Raw genomic sequence first — 12,845 nt, forward strand, 5'->3', positions numbered from 1 at the left:
GGGGATAGATCCAAGCACTGGGGAGTGGTTGCCTTGGATGGGAAGAAGGGAAGCCTTTGAAAGAGGATTAGAATAGGACAGCTTGGGCCTGGGAGGAGCTGCACATTCCAAGACTTTCCATCAAGGGTTTCTGTTTTTTCAAGAAAGTGGAAGGTGAGGTCATCTTCTGAGTGTGTAGGGGAGGGAGGAGCACTATTTTCCTTGCTAAGTGCTAGAAACTGGACTAAGCACTTTACCTGATAAACCTCATTTGATACCTTGAGAATCTCACGAGGCATGTGCAGTTGGTCATTTGTATCCACGGGATCTACATCCTCAGATTTTTTTTAGGGGGGAGGGGAGACGGAGTCTCGCTCTATCACCCAGGCTGCAGTGCAGTGGCATGATCTCAGCTCACTGCAACCTCCACCTTCCAGGATCAAGCGATTCTCCTGCCTCAGCCTCCTGAGTAGCTGGGATTACAGGCGTGCGCCATGATGCTCAGCTATACATCCTCAGATTTAACCAACAGCAGATAGACAATATCTAAAAAACAAAACAAAAAATAACAATACAACAATAAAAATAATACAAATAAAAACAATACAATATAACAACTATTTGCATAGCATTTATATTGTATTAGGTAATCTAGAAAAGATTTAAGGTACACAAGAGTTTGTACTTAGGTTACACACAAATACTTCTGCACCATTTTATATCAGGAACTTGAGCATCCTCAGATTTTGGTATCCAAGGGGGTCCCGGAACCAATCCCCTAAGGATACCCAAGGATAAATGTCTATTACACTTCTGTTTTACAGATGTTAACGCTGAGGCTTAGAAAGGTCGTTTGGACTGCCCAAGTTCACAAAAGCTACTAAATGAGCACCAGGACTCTGCTTTTCCAAAGTCTTAAACTCTACACTATTTTTTTTATAACATAATGGGTTTATATTTAATATAGTACTTCTCATCAGGAGGATGTTACTCAGTTAATATAAAGTTATTTTCAAAACATTAAATCTCTTTTCCATGTCAATGTCTATAGTTTTTTTTTAACATTAAATTTTTTTCTGCATTTCAGTATTAGATACAGTGAATACATTTTTCTAAATGTTTTTTTCCCCAGAGATAAAAGTTTTCCTTTTTGGCTGACTCTCTGATATCTAAATATAATATTAACTTGGGAGACAACAAAACAAAAATCTAATAAAGAAATGGAGAAAAGACTCCTCAACGATTCAGGAGGCAGTGATTATAACCGAACGGTGGTGATTTCCTAAGATTCTGGGCAAGAACTTCCTTCTTCCTATTTCACATGCTTTGAGAGAATTCTAAGATTATGAAATATTACTTATGTAAATTTCAGCCATCTTACGTCTTTGACCACCTTTCTAACTAGCAAATTATAGGCTGCATTTTTCTGTGCATTATTTGTTGTAAAGAAAACATTTTTTTTTCAATTTATAAATGTATGTTTGTTCCCATTTCATGGAAACAATGAAAAATGTGAAACTCCCTTATTTACTGATTCTTGGAACCTTTCACACACCAAAGCTCAGTTTTAGCCTCTATAGCACAAAGGTTTTCAGGGTGAGGTTTGACTCAGTAGGCCTTTCAAAGTCACATCTGTCCATTTCTTTTTCATGCATATACCCCCAGGTGATTGCATCACCGCCTTCTACTGCTTCCACAACAGGCAGCACCAAAAGCAGTTACATGAGGACTAAGGACAACTGTGTTGAAACTGAGGTCATGATGTTGGAATCTTAGGGGCTGAAAGTTCCAAAGAAATAGTATATATAGAATTCTATCTGACTTGAAATTTTCCCTTCCTGGAGCTCTGGATGCTGAGATTAAGAGGTTCCACGTGACACGACCTTCCAGGAAGCAGCCATTACAGGAATCTAAACTCTACACTATTAATGAAGAGGCAAGAACTGATGGGACCAAGTCCCTGAGGAAATAGAAGTAGCTCTGGACAACAGAAGGCAAAGCTCCTCCTCTGAGCCGGGAGCAGGAATAGGAGAGATGAAGTCCACAAGTTTTGTTTGTGTGTTTGTTTGTTTGTTTGAGATGGAGTCTCACTCTATCACCCAGGCTGGAGTGCAGGGGCACGATCTCAGCTCACTGCAACCTCCACCTTCCAGGTTCAAGTGATTCTCCTGCCTCAGCCTCCCGAGTAGATGGGATTACAGGTGTGCGCCACCATGCCCAGCTAATTTTTGTATTTTTAGTGAAGACAGGATTTCACTATGTTGGCCAGGCTGGTCTTGAACTCCTGACCTCAGGTGATCCTCCCACCTTGGCCTCCCAAGATGCTGGGATTACAGGCATGAGCCACCATGCCCGGCCAAGTCCACAAGTTTTTAATGGAAAGTAAAGGCTGCCAAAGAGCTTCCTTTCCGGCATCATCAGGGACAAGGATGGCCGGGTGTCTGGCATGAATCAGATAAATGGACAGGGAGTCAGGTGAGAGTTTGAGGGGTCTTTGGTGAGGGTAGGGGACAGGGAGGGAGCTCAGCGGGGAGGGGGTCTCTGTGGAGTTCCAGATCTCCCAGGTCTTCAGCCTCCTGGGGCCCAGGATCCCTGAGTGTGGAGACCCTGAGGAAAGAGCCACTCTCTAATGTCAAGCATTCTCAGCCTCAAGGACCCAGCCTGCAGTATAAGAGGGCACTAATAATCCAAATAGCAACGTACACAAGAGGGACATCACAGGGCTGGGGGCGGTGGGCAGGTGCACAGGGAATGTGGAGGTGGGCCAGAGGCCTGGAGCCCATGACAGCATGGGGTCTATTCAGCCATTGCCAGAAGCCAGGGTGCCTTTCCCCAACCAGGGAAGACCCTGCCACTAGCCAAAGCTAGCTGAGGCCTTGGATGCATTGGATTTCCCTGTTTGGAAAATGTATAAGGGAATTACCAGACAGCTTAGAGGAGGCAGCTATTCACCCAGGGCTGGGGGTCCTCACGTTTGCAGAGGCCCCACACTGCATGGTTCTTTTCTTTAGCATGGCTCAGCAGCCCCAGAGCAGGGGCCAGGGAGGGGAATAGGGCTTAGCCAGGGGCATCTGGGGCAAGACAGGGTGGCAGGAGGATTTAAGGGCTTAGGGAGAAAGTGATGAAGTGCCTCAGACACTAGTTTTAAACCTACCTCCTGCAAGCAGCCTTCCTCAAATCACATGGGGGATATTGATTTTGTTTTCTATTACCTGGAAATGGTCTCCCCATCGTTTCTGAGAAATCCACACTACCTCACAGCTCATTGGCATTGCCAACTTGCCTCCAGTGGGCACAGCCAGCCTAGCATCTTGTATAAATCCTCCCCAGTGGACACAGGAAATTGGACCAGGGGTGGGTTCCTGTCCCAAACTGGGTCAGTGAGACCCCTTTGCTGGGGAACGTGGAGCTGATGCAAAGACACTCCAAAACCGTCTGTCTACCTCTTAGAGAATCCATAAACACAATCTGTTGTGGCACTCATTCTCTGCCTTGGGAACTGGAAACAGAAAGAACTAGAAAAGCGAGAGAGGACAAAACAAACATGCAGAGAAGAGAGAGATGGAGAGAATTTCCTAAGTTCTTACAACAGTCTAGTCTCTGCCTTTGGCTATCCCTGAGGCCCTGCTGGATCCCTAGCATTTTGTCCTTATAATAAATTCTCCTCTTTGCTCAAGTTCTCTCTGGTGTCTCTGTTCCTTACAAATGTAAGAGTCCTAATTACCCCAATCTCCCCAACCTCTAGAGTATTTCAGTCCTATCTTCCTTCTGTTATGGATCCACTATTGCCCTGGGCCATATTTTACCTTGAAGATGACACTAGGGGTTTCTTCTTTCCTTCGAGACAGGGTCTCACTCTGTCTCCCAGGAGAGAGTGCAGTGGCGCCATCATTGCTCACTGCAGTCTTAACCTCCTGGGCTCATGTGATCCTCCCACCTCAGCCTCCTGAGTAACTAGAACTGCAAGTGTGCACCACCACAACTGGCTACTTTTATGAATTGTTATTTTTATAGAGACAGGGTCTCACTATGTTTCCCAAGCTAATCTCAAACTCTGGGCTCAAGTGAGCTTCTTGCCTCCCAAAGTCCTGGGAGTATAGACATGAGCCACTGCACCTGGCCCTTTTTTTTTTTTTTTTAATTAAAGGAAAATTTATTCTTTTTGTGCAAGTATCTTCAGGTATTTATAATTTTACAGTTTATATTCATACATATAATTCTAGATGATTAAGAAAGGGATGCATTTTTATAAGTTGAAGAGGTCAAGATGAAAGTGTTTTTCCTTTTGATATATGGTTTTAAAGCCACAGTCTTTGCTATGAGATATTAAAGCTCCAAATGAAAGTATGGTTCTCCATTCTATGGGAGAAGTGTATTTTCTTTTGTTTCCAGCAAAGCTTTCAGCCCCCAGCCTCCATCACTGCACTAACTAGCTACACATGAGTGACTGGAACACACATCTCTACAACTGGCCCAGTCCCCACCAGGTATGTTTAAAGAGGCTGCCTTTGAGGACCCTATAATAAAGGAATCCTTTATCAAAGGACATGCCCAAACCAGGTGCAACAATCCCACAGACTCTACTAATGTACACTTTATTGCCAGGGACAGTGACATTCATGGAGAGCAGAGCAGAATCCTCCTAATTTACTAGCGGCAACCAAATTCTCAATGTCTTCCAAAGGGAACGAAGATCCAGCATGCTCCTCTGCCACTCCTCTCATAAGCAGGTAGGAGAGTGGGCACTTACTGGGCAGAGACAGAGAGGAGGAGCGGCCATCAAGGAGAAAGAGGATCACGCTAGGTTTCATCTTCTACGTCAACTTCAACCAGTTAGTTGTACCTGTCTAGAGTGCTGTGATGACAAAGATTCTGAGGCCATTTTCAGGCTCAAAAAGAATTCATGGGTTGATTAACAATGTCTGCCATGGGCATGGATTGGGAAGGGGCTGAGTACTCTCACCACGTATATTCACTGACCTTGTCACACATACAACACCCAGCTCACTGCCACCCCTGTAGACACTCATAAGATGTACTTGTTGAATGAATACATGACATGATTATCTAAGGACCCCTCTGGTGGGATGAGTGACAGGGATGCAGGACACGAAAGATGTGAGGAGGAGCAGAACAGATAAGACAGAGACATGTGATGCTCTCAGTTCAGGAATCAAATACACAGGGTTGAGAGACCTCTGGATTCATCAGGATTCTTCTGATCTAAAGGGTTTCAATTTTTTTGTAAAGGAAACATTTGCTTCATGTAACCAAAAAAAGATACCAAGAATAGGTCTTGCTTCAGGTATCGGTGCATCCAGGAGCTCCCGCACTGTATCTCTACATGCTACTCAGCTGTGCTTTCGTCTGTGTTGTCTTCATTCTCAGGTGGGCTCTCCTGAAATGGTCACAGAAATAGCCAGCAACCATTTCAAGGCTTGCTTACATACTATAATCTTAGCAACTAAAACAAACAAACAAACAAAAAATCCCAGGGCTGATTTTTTGTTGTTGTTTGTTTGTTTTTAAAGATAAGGTCTTGCTCTGTTACCCGGGTTGGAGTGCAGTGGCAGGATCATCAATCACTCTGTAACCTCAAATTCCTGGCCTCAAGCTATCCTCCTGCCTCAGCCTCCCAAGTAGCTGGGAGTACAGGCGTGTGCCACCATCCCCAGATAATTTCCAAGTCCCTCCTAATTTTGCCCAAACTGAATCATGTGCCCACCCCTGGAGCCAGAGAGTGAAGTGAGCTCCACCGTAATCATGTGGGCTGAGAATGGGGAAGGGGTTATTCTTTACAGGAAAACGGGGATGTTGCTACCTGAATAAGGGGACTGGGTGCTGCCATCACATACCTTCCATTATATTCCCTTGGGCTGTGGGTTTTTCCCATCAAATCAGTAGCTACTGGAGAGCAAGGATGTTGTCCTGTTTATCCTTTCACCCCCAGCACCCTGCACAAGACCTGACCCAGAAGTTTCCAGATCCCTCCTAGCTGATGCAAGACCTCATCCATGTCTTACTGACAGAGTGAAATGACCAGGAAGGAGCTCTCACACCATCCCTGCCCTCCAGCCCACAGACCCTTCTGTGACTGTACCCATCTGCCCAGCCTCCTGCCTATTATGATGGAAGATGTGTCCCTGCTCTGCCGTGAGAGAGGTTTGCTGCCCAGCTTTTGTTCCCCATCTTCCTGGTACCAACCCCTTGGATTTCCTTTATGAAACTACCCATTCCTATTCTCAGCCACGTGATCTGAATGAGACTGACTCCATCCCTGATTCCAGGGATACACCATGGTTGGCTTAAACCGTTCCATATATTCCCTGCTCCTGGCCACACTGGTCAGTTCAGGAATCACAGTGATCAATGAAAAATGACTCGGGGGGCAGCCACCCGCCAGAGTTTTGGAAAAGAGAAGCGTCAACCCTCCTCCTCAGGTGCTAGCAGAAAAAAACTCCCTCTCTTCTCCTGGTTGGTGTGGCATGAGGACGTGAGTTCTGGAACTAATTGCAGAACAGCAGCCCTGGGTAGAGCCCAAGATTGAAGTCAACACTAGAGAAGGCAGAAAGAAGAGGCCAAAGACGTCAGGGCCTTGGTCATCTCTGGGGCAGCCATGCTGTAACCACAAGGCTGGGGAGGCAGAGGATAGCATTGTCACCCTCAGCTTAGACCAAACATGATTCAGCACTGCGGCTGGCCGCATTCCTGCCCTAAAGCAAATTTTGGTTTGATGAAGGCAGAAGGGAGAATGACATTAGGGCGGGTAATTCATTGAGTCTGTCACACATACTACCTTTGCTACTGTAGTTACTGACAACCAGCTGCATTGGGAAAGTCAGTTTCAGTTGGAATTTTCTGTTGCTTGAACTTCAGCCTTACTTGTTGCCAGCATCCCTACTTGGGCTCTGGGGCTGCCACCTTCACTTTCTTGGGTTTTCACTTCTGAAATGGGCTCTTCTCCCTCCTGCATCAACTTTCCTCTCTCGTTCCCAAGAAGACATAAACACGCTTCATGGGCAGCAGTTCTCAATGGTGGCTGCACACTGGAATATCCAGAAAGCTTTAAAAAATGCTTAATACCGGTGGCTCACGCCTGTAATCCCAGCACTTTGGGAGGCTGAGACGGGTGGATCACGAGGTCAGGAGATCGAGACCATCCTGGCTAACACGGTGAAACCCCGTCTCTACTCAAAATACAAAAAAATTCGGCCGGGAGCGGTGGCTCACGCCTGTAATCCCAGCACTTTGGGAGGCCGAGGTGGGCGGATCACAAGGTCAGCAGATTGAGACCATCCTGGCTAAAACGGTGAAACCCTGTCTCTACTAAAAATACAAAAAATTAGCCGGGTGTGGTGGCGAGTTGCCTGTAGTCCCAGCTACTCGGGAGGCTGAGGCAGGAGAATGGTGTGAACCCTAGAGGCAGAGCTTGCAGTGAGCCGAGATGGTGCCACTGCACTCCAGCCTGGGCAACAGAGCAAGACTCCGTCTCAAAAAAAAAAAAAAGAAAAATTAGCTGGGCATGGTGGCGGGCACCTGTAGTCCCAGCTACTCGGGAGGCTGAGGCAGGAGAATGGCGTGAACCCAGGAGGCAGAGCTTGCAGTGAGCTGAGATCACGCCACTGCACTCCAGCCTGGACAACAGAGCGAGACTCCGTCTCAAAAAAAAAAGCTTAATACCTGGGTCCAATATCCGGAATCTGGGAAGGGACCTAAGCATTGCTTTTTATATTGCCCAGGCTGGTCTCAAACTCCTGGCCTCAAATGATCCTCCCACCTTGGCCTCCCAAAGTGCTGGGATTACAGGGGTGAGGCTGGGATTACAGGGGTGAGGCTGGGATTACAGGGGTGAGGCTGGGATTACAAGGGTGAGGCTGGGATTACAGGGGTGAGGCTGGGATTACAGGGGTGAGCCACCATGCCTGGCCACAATTTCTTTTTATAACTTCACAAGTTTGAAAAACAAATAAGATGATGCAAAACAAAATTAAAATGAATTCAAACATTTTATCAAAGGCCTATCTCATTCTGCTTAGCCCTATCTTAGGCTTCGCCACAAAATTCAGCTAAGAAGACTTAAGTTTTACCTCTTCCAAGGTACTTCCTGCTTCAGCAGAACTATGTAGAAAACAGTAAAAGATGCTAGAATGGGGCTATGGATGCAACTGGTAGGGAATTAGAGGTGGAAAAGGGCAACAGGTTGATCTTCTAAGTTATTATGGATAACAGTGGAAAATTTAGCACAAACATTGACTTTTTCTCCCTTCAAAACCCCATTCAAATGGCAGTAAAAGAATTTTTTTTTATTTTTATTTTTTGAGATGAAGTTTTACTCTTGTTGCCCAGGCTGGAGTGCAATGACATGATCTCGGCTCAGCACAACCTCTGCCTCCCAGGTTCAAGCGATTCTCCTGCCTCAGCCTCCCAAGCAGCTGGGATTACAGGCATGCTCCCGGCGAATTTTTTGTATTTTTAGTAGAGACAGGGTTTCTCCATGTTAGTCAGGCTGGTCTTGAACTCCCGACCTCAGGTGATCCACCAGCCTCAGCCTCCCAAAGTGCTGAGATGACAGGCGTGAGCCACTGCACCCAGCCAATAATTTTTTTTTTTTTAATGGTGTTGTGGGCCAGGTGCAGTGGCTCACACCTGTAATCCTAGCACTTTGGGAATCTGGGGCAAGAGGATTACTTTAGCCTAGGAGTTTGAAACCAGCCTGGGCAATGTAGGGAGACCTGGTCTCTACAAAAAAAATTTAAAAATTAGCTAAGCATGGTGGCATGTGCCTGTGGTCCCAGCTACTCAAAAGGCTGAGGTGGGAGGATCGCTTGAGCCTGGAAGTTTGAGGCTGCAGTGAGCTGTGATTATGCCACTGCACTCCAGCCTTGGTGACACAGGAGACCCTGTCTCAAAAACAAAAAACAAAAAATGATGTGGTAGATTAAACATGTACACTGATTCTTTCCTCCTCCTTCTATCAAGAGGTTGAGTCCATTTCCCCTCCCACATGGACTCTGGGCTGGTCTGTGACTTGCTTTGACCCATGCGATGATGCATCAAAAGTGACACTGCGCCAGCTCCTGGTCTGGGCTGCAAGAGGCCTCTGGGATCCGTGCACCATGTAGTGAAGCTCAAGAAGGATTACTGAATGATGAGCGACCATGTGGAGAAAGACCCCGCCAGCCCCCAGCCATGCTGGACATGTGAGTGGAACCATTCTTGGATATTCCAGTGCCAGCCTATCTCCCAGGCGAATGTAGTTGCATGAAGGACTCCAGCTGACACTACATGGAGCCCTGCCCAAATTGCAAAATCATCTGCAAATACGTGGTTCTTGGTGTTTTAAGCTACTATGGTTTACAGTAGTTTATTCTGCAGCAATAGATAATACCCACATACCACAAATATCAGGAACAAGCAGGCCGGGCGCAGCGACTCACACCTATAATCCCAGCAATTTGGGAGGCTGAGGCAGTTGGATCACCTGAAGTCAGGAGTTCAAGACCAGCGTGGCCAACATTGCGAATGCCGTCTCTCCTAAGAATATGAAAATTATCTGGGCATGGTGCCACGCGCCTGTAGTCCCAACTACTCAGGAGGCTGAGGCAGGATAATTGCTTGAACCCAGGAGGCAGAGGTTGCAGTGAGCCGAAATTATGCCACTGCACTCCAGCCTGGGTGACAGAGAGAGATTCCATCTTAAAACAAAAACAAAACAAACAAACAAACAAAAATCCAAAATACCTTATCACTAATATCCTCAGAGAAACAAGATCAAATATTGCAAGCACGAAACACAAACAGATTACTAATAAAACAAATATACACAAGCTGGTCATGGTGGCCCATGTCTATATTCCCAGCTACTCAGGAGGTAGGAAGGTAACTTGAGTCTAGCAGTTCAAGGCCAGCATGGGCAACATAGCAAGACCCCACCTGTGAAAAAAATATGATAGGAGGAATAATAGCTCAATAGGACTAGAGGAGAAAGTTGAGAAAATCTACTAGAAAACAGAACAAAAGGCAAAGTGATGGGAAATTGGAAATAAAATAAAATGGAGAATAAATGAAATTGAGAATGGGAACTGGAGAGCCAGTTTGGGAGACCCAACATCTAAAGTATAAGTTCAAAAAAGAGACACTGAAAAAATAAAGAGAAGGAAATAATCAATGAAATAATTCAAGACATCTTCCCAACACTGAGGGTCATGAATTTCAAGACTGAAAGGACCTACTGAGAGCACTGCACAATTAATAAAAATAGACTACACCTTGGCACATCATTGTGAAATTACGGAAGCTGGGCCAGGGAGAGGCTCCTAAAAGCTTCTGGAGAAAATGTCATGTCATATGAAAATAATCAGGAATGGAAATGGCTCTAGGCTTCTTTACAGCAACACTGCTGCCAGTGGAGCAGTGCTTTCAAAATTCTGAAACAAAAAGAAAAAAAATGATTTCAGAACTACTATTCAAGTGTATAGATAGATTATAGGCATTTCCAGACATGCAAAGTCTTAAAAACTTCTCCTCCCTCCCACATACCCTTTCTTGCTTAGCCCAAGAAATAAACCAGGAAATAACAAAACATGAGATCCAGGAAACAAAAGCTCCAGCACAGCAGAGAGGTAAAAGGAAGGCGAAGGATGGTGGTGAAGCAAGAGCTCAGGAGGACCAGGAAAGAAGCCAACAGCACACACTGGAGAGACTCCTTCACAAAATGGAACCAACTGGGAAATGGACGTGTCTCAAATGATAGAGAGGCAATCTGAACAAGTGGTGAAGTTTCGGATTAAACTAATGAAAAATATATAGAAAACTAGACCAATAATGTAATCATTATTATCTAGAGAAACAACAAAAGGTTTTGTATGGAAGAAAAAATAATCACGGTATACTATAAATGTCCCCTATGAATAGCACATCCATAACAAAAATCACGTAAACACTGGGTGTCAAGTTTGCTCAGTCCTAATAAAACTGTATTAGAAGGATGGGGGTGAGAAAGGTTTGCAAATGGGAGCAAGACTAGGAAAGAAAATGAAATCCTATCTTCCAGGCCAGGCACGGTGGCTCACGCCTGTAATCCCAGCACTTTGGGAGGCCAAGGCGGGCAGATCACAAGGTCAGGAGTTCGAGACCAGCCTGACCAACATTGTGAAACCCCGTCTCTACTAAAAATACAAAAATTAGCCAGGCATGGTGGTGCATGCCTGTTATTCCAGCTACTCAGGAGGCTGAGGCTGGAGAATCACTTGAACCTAGGAGGCGGAGGTTGCGGTGAGCCAAGATTGTGCCATTGTACTGCATCCTGGGTAACAAGAGCGAAACTCCGTCTCAAAAAAAAAAAAAAAAAAAAAAAAAAAAAAAAAAAAAAAAAAAAAAAATCCTGTCTTCCATAGGGGGAAGCCAATATTTGCCTAAAGCTGAAAAATCATTAAATAAATAATCATGCATGCTATTTTGAGATGTAGTGGTTTAGATTATCAAAGAAAGTAGTGAAAGTTATTGTCTTTCATGAGAGAAGGACAGAAGTGGAGCAGGAAGCAGTTGTTGGTGAGAGATTTGTAGAACGATTTGACTCTTTAAATCATATGCATCTACAGCTTTGATGAGAATATTAGAATTTAAAAGAAAGAAAAAGAGAAGACAGGAAAGAGGAAGGGAGGGAGGGAGGGAGGGAGGGAAACAAATGCCTGGTGCAGTGGCTCGCGCCTGTAATCCCAGCACTTTAGGAGGCTGAGGCAGGTGGATCACCTGAGGTCAGGAGTTTGAGACCAGCCTGGCCAGTGTGGCAAAACCTCATCTCTACTAAAAATACAAAAAAATTAGCCGGGCGTGGTGATGGGCACCTGTAATCCCAGCTACTCAGGAGGCTGAGGCAGGAGAATGGCTTGAACCCAGGAGGCAGAGGTTGCAGTGAGCCGAGTTGGTGCCATTGCACTCCAGCCTGGGCGACAGAGCAAGACTCCAACTCAAAAAAAAAAAGGAAGGTAAGCGGGAGCCAAATCATTCAGGGGCTCAAAGATAGGGTGCACATGACTTAATGGACATTTTAAAATCTCAAGTAAACCCCTTTCCCAGTCAGGGCTCAGATTTCTTCATCTATATCTTGAGGGGCTGGGTGACAACGCCTGTTCAACCTGTCTGAGATCATCATGAGCTGTAGGAGAGAATGTAATCAAATATTTACATGATCAAGGGAAATGGTTCTTTTTTTTTTAACCTTTTAAGTAGGAAGGGTAATGTGCTGCAACAAGATTTGAGACAAGCACGTCTCATATATAAGCATAAAAACCCAGTCATCATGCTTACCAAGTACAAAACGATCAAGGGCAGTGGTTCTAAAGAAGAATCACCCTACTGTAAAATGTAGATTCCCTGGCTAATCTTCTGGGGAGTCTGCCTCCTTGATGTGAGGCAGGGATGGGGAACTGGCATTTTTTTTTTCTTTTGAGACAGAGTCTCACACTGCTCATTCTGCTGCCCAGGCTGGAGTGCAGTGGCATGATCTCGGCTCACTGGAATCTCTGCATCCTGGGTTCAAGCAATTCTCCTGCCTCAGTCTCCTGAGTAGCTGGGACCATGGGCACCCACCACCAGGCCCAACTAATTTTTGTATTTTTAGTAAAGATGGGGTTTCGCCATGTTGGCCAGGCTGGTCTCAAAACCCCTGACCTCAAGTGATCCACCCACCTCTGCCTCCCAAAGTGCTGGGATTATAGGCAGGAGTCACATCCAACCCGGAACTGACATTTTTAATAAGCCTTCAAAGACATCTGATACCAGCCATCTGCTTGCCACACGTTGAGCAACGCTACTCCAGGACAAGTCCTTGGAGGTGCAAGATCACAGGTTTAATGGAGATAAAA

At 45.4% G+C, this 12,845-nt stretch overlaps 1 pseudogene; it reads right to left on the reverse strand.

Moving 5' to 3' along the window:
- Window positions 1–12,205: 12,205 nt before the first annotated feature.
- On the reverse strand, window positions 12,206–12,303 carry LOC112129829 (small nucleolar RNA U13; annotated as a pseudogene).
- Between the last annotated feature and the right edge of the window lie 542 nt (window positions 12,304–12,845).

This window comes from Pongo abelii, chromosome 19 (genome assembly GCF_028885655.2).
Source record: "Pongo abelii isolate AG06213 chromosome 19, NHGRI_mPonAbe1-v2.0_pri, whole genome shotgun sequence".
In the NCBI taxonomy this organism is placed as follows: Eukaryota; Metazoa; Chordata; class Mammalia; order Primates; family Hominidae; genus Pongo; species Pongo abelii.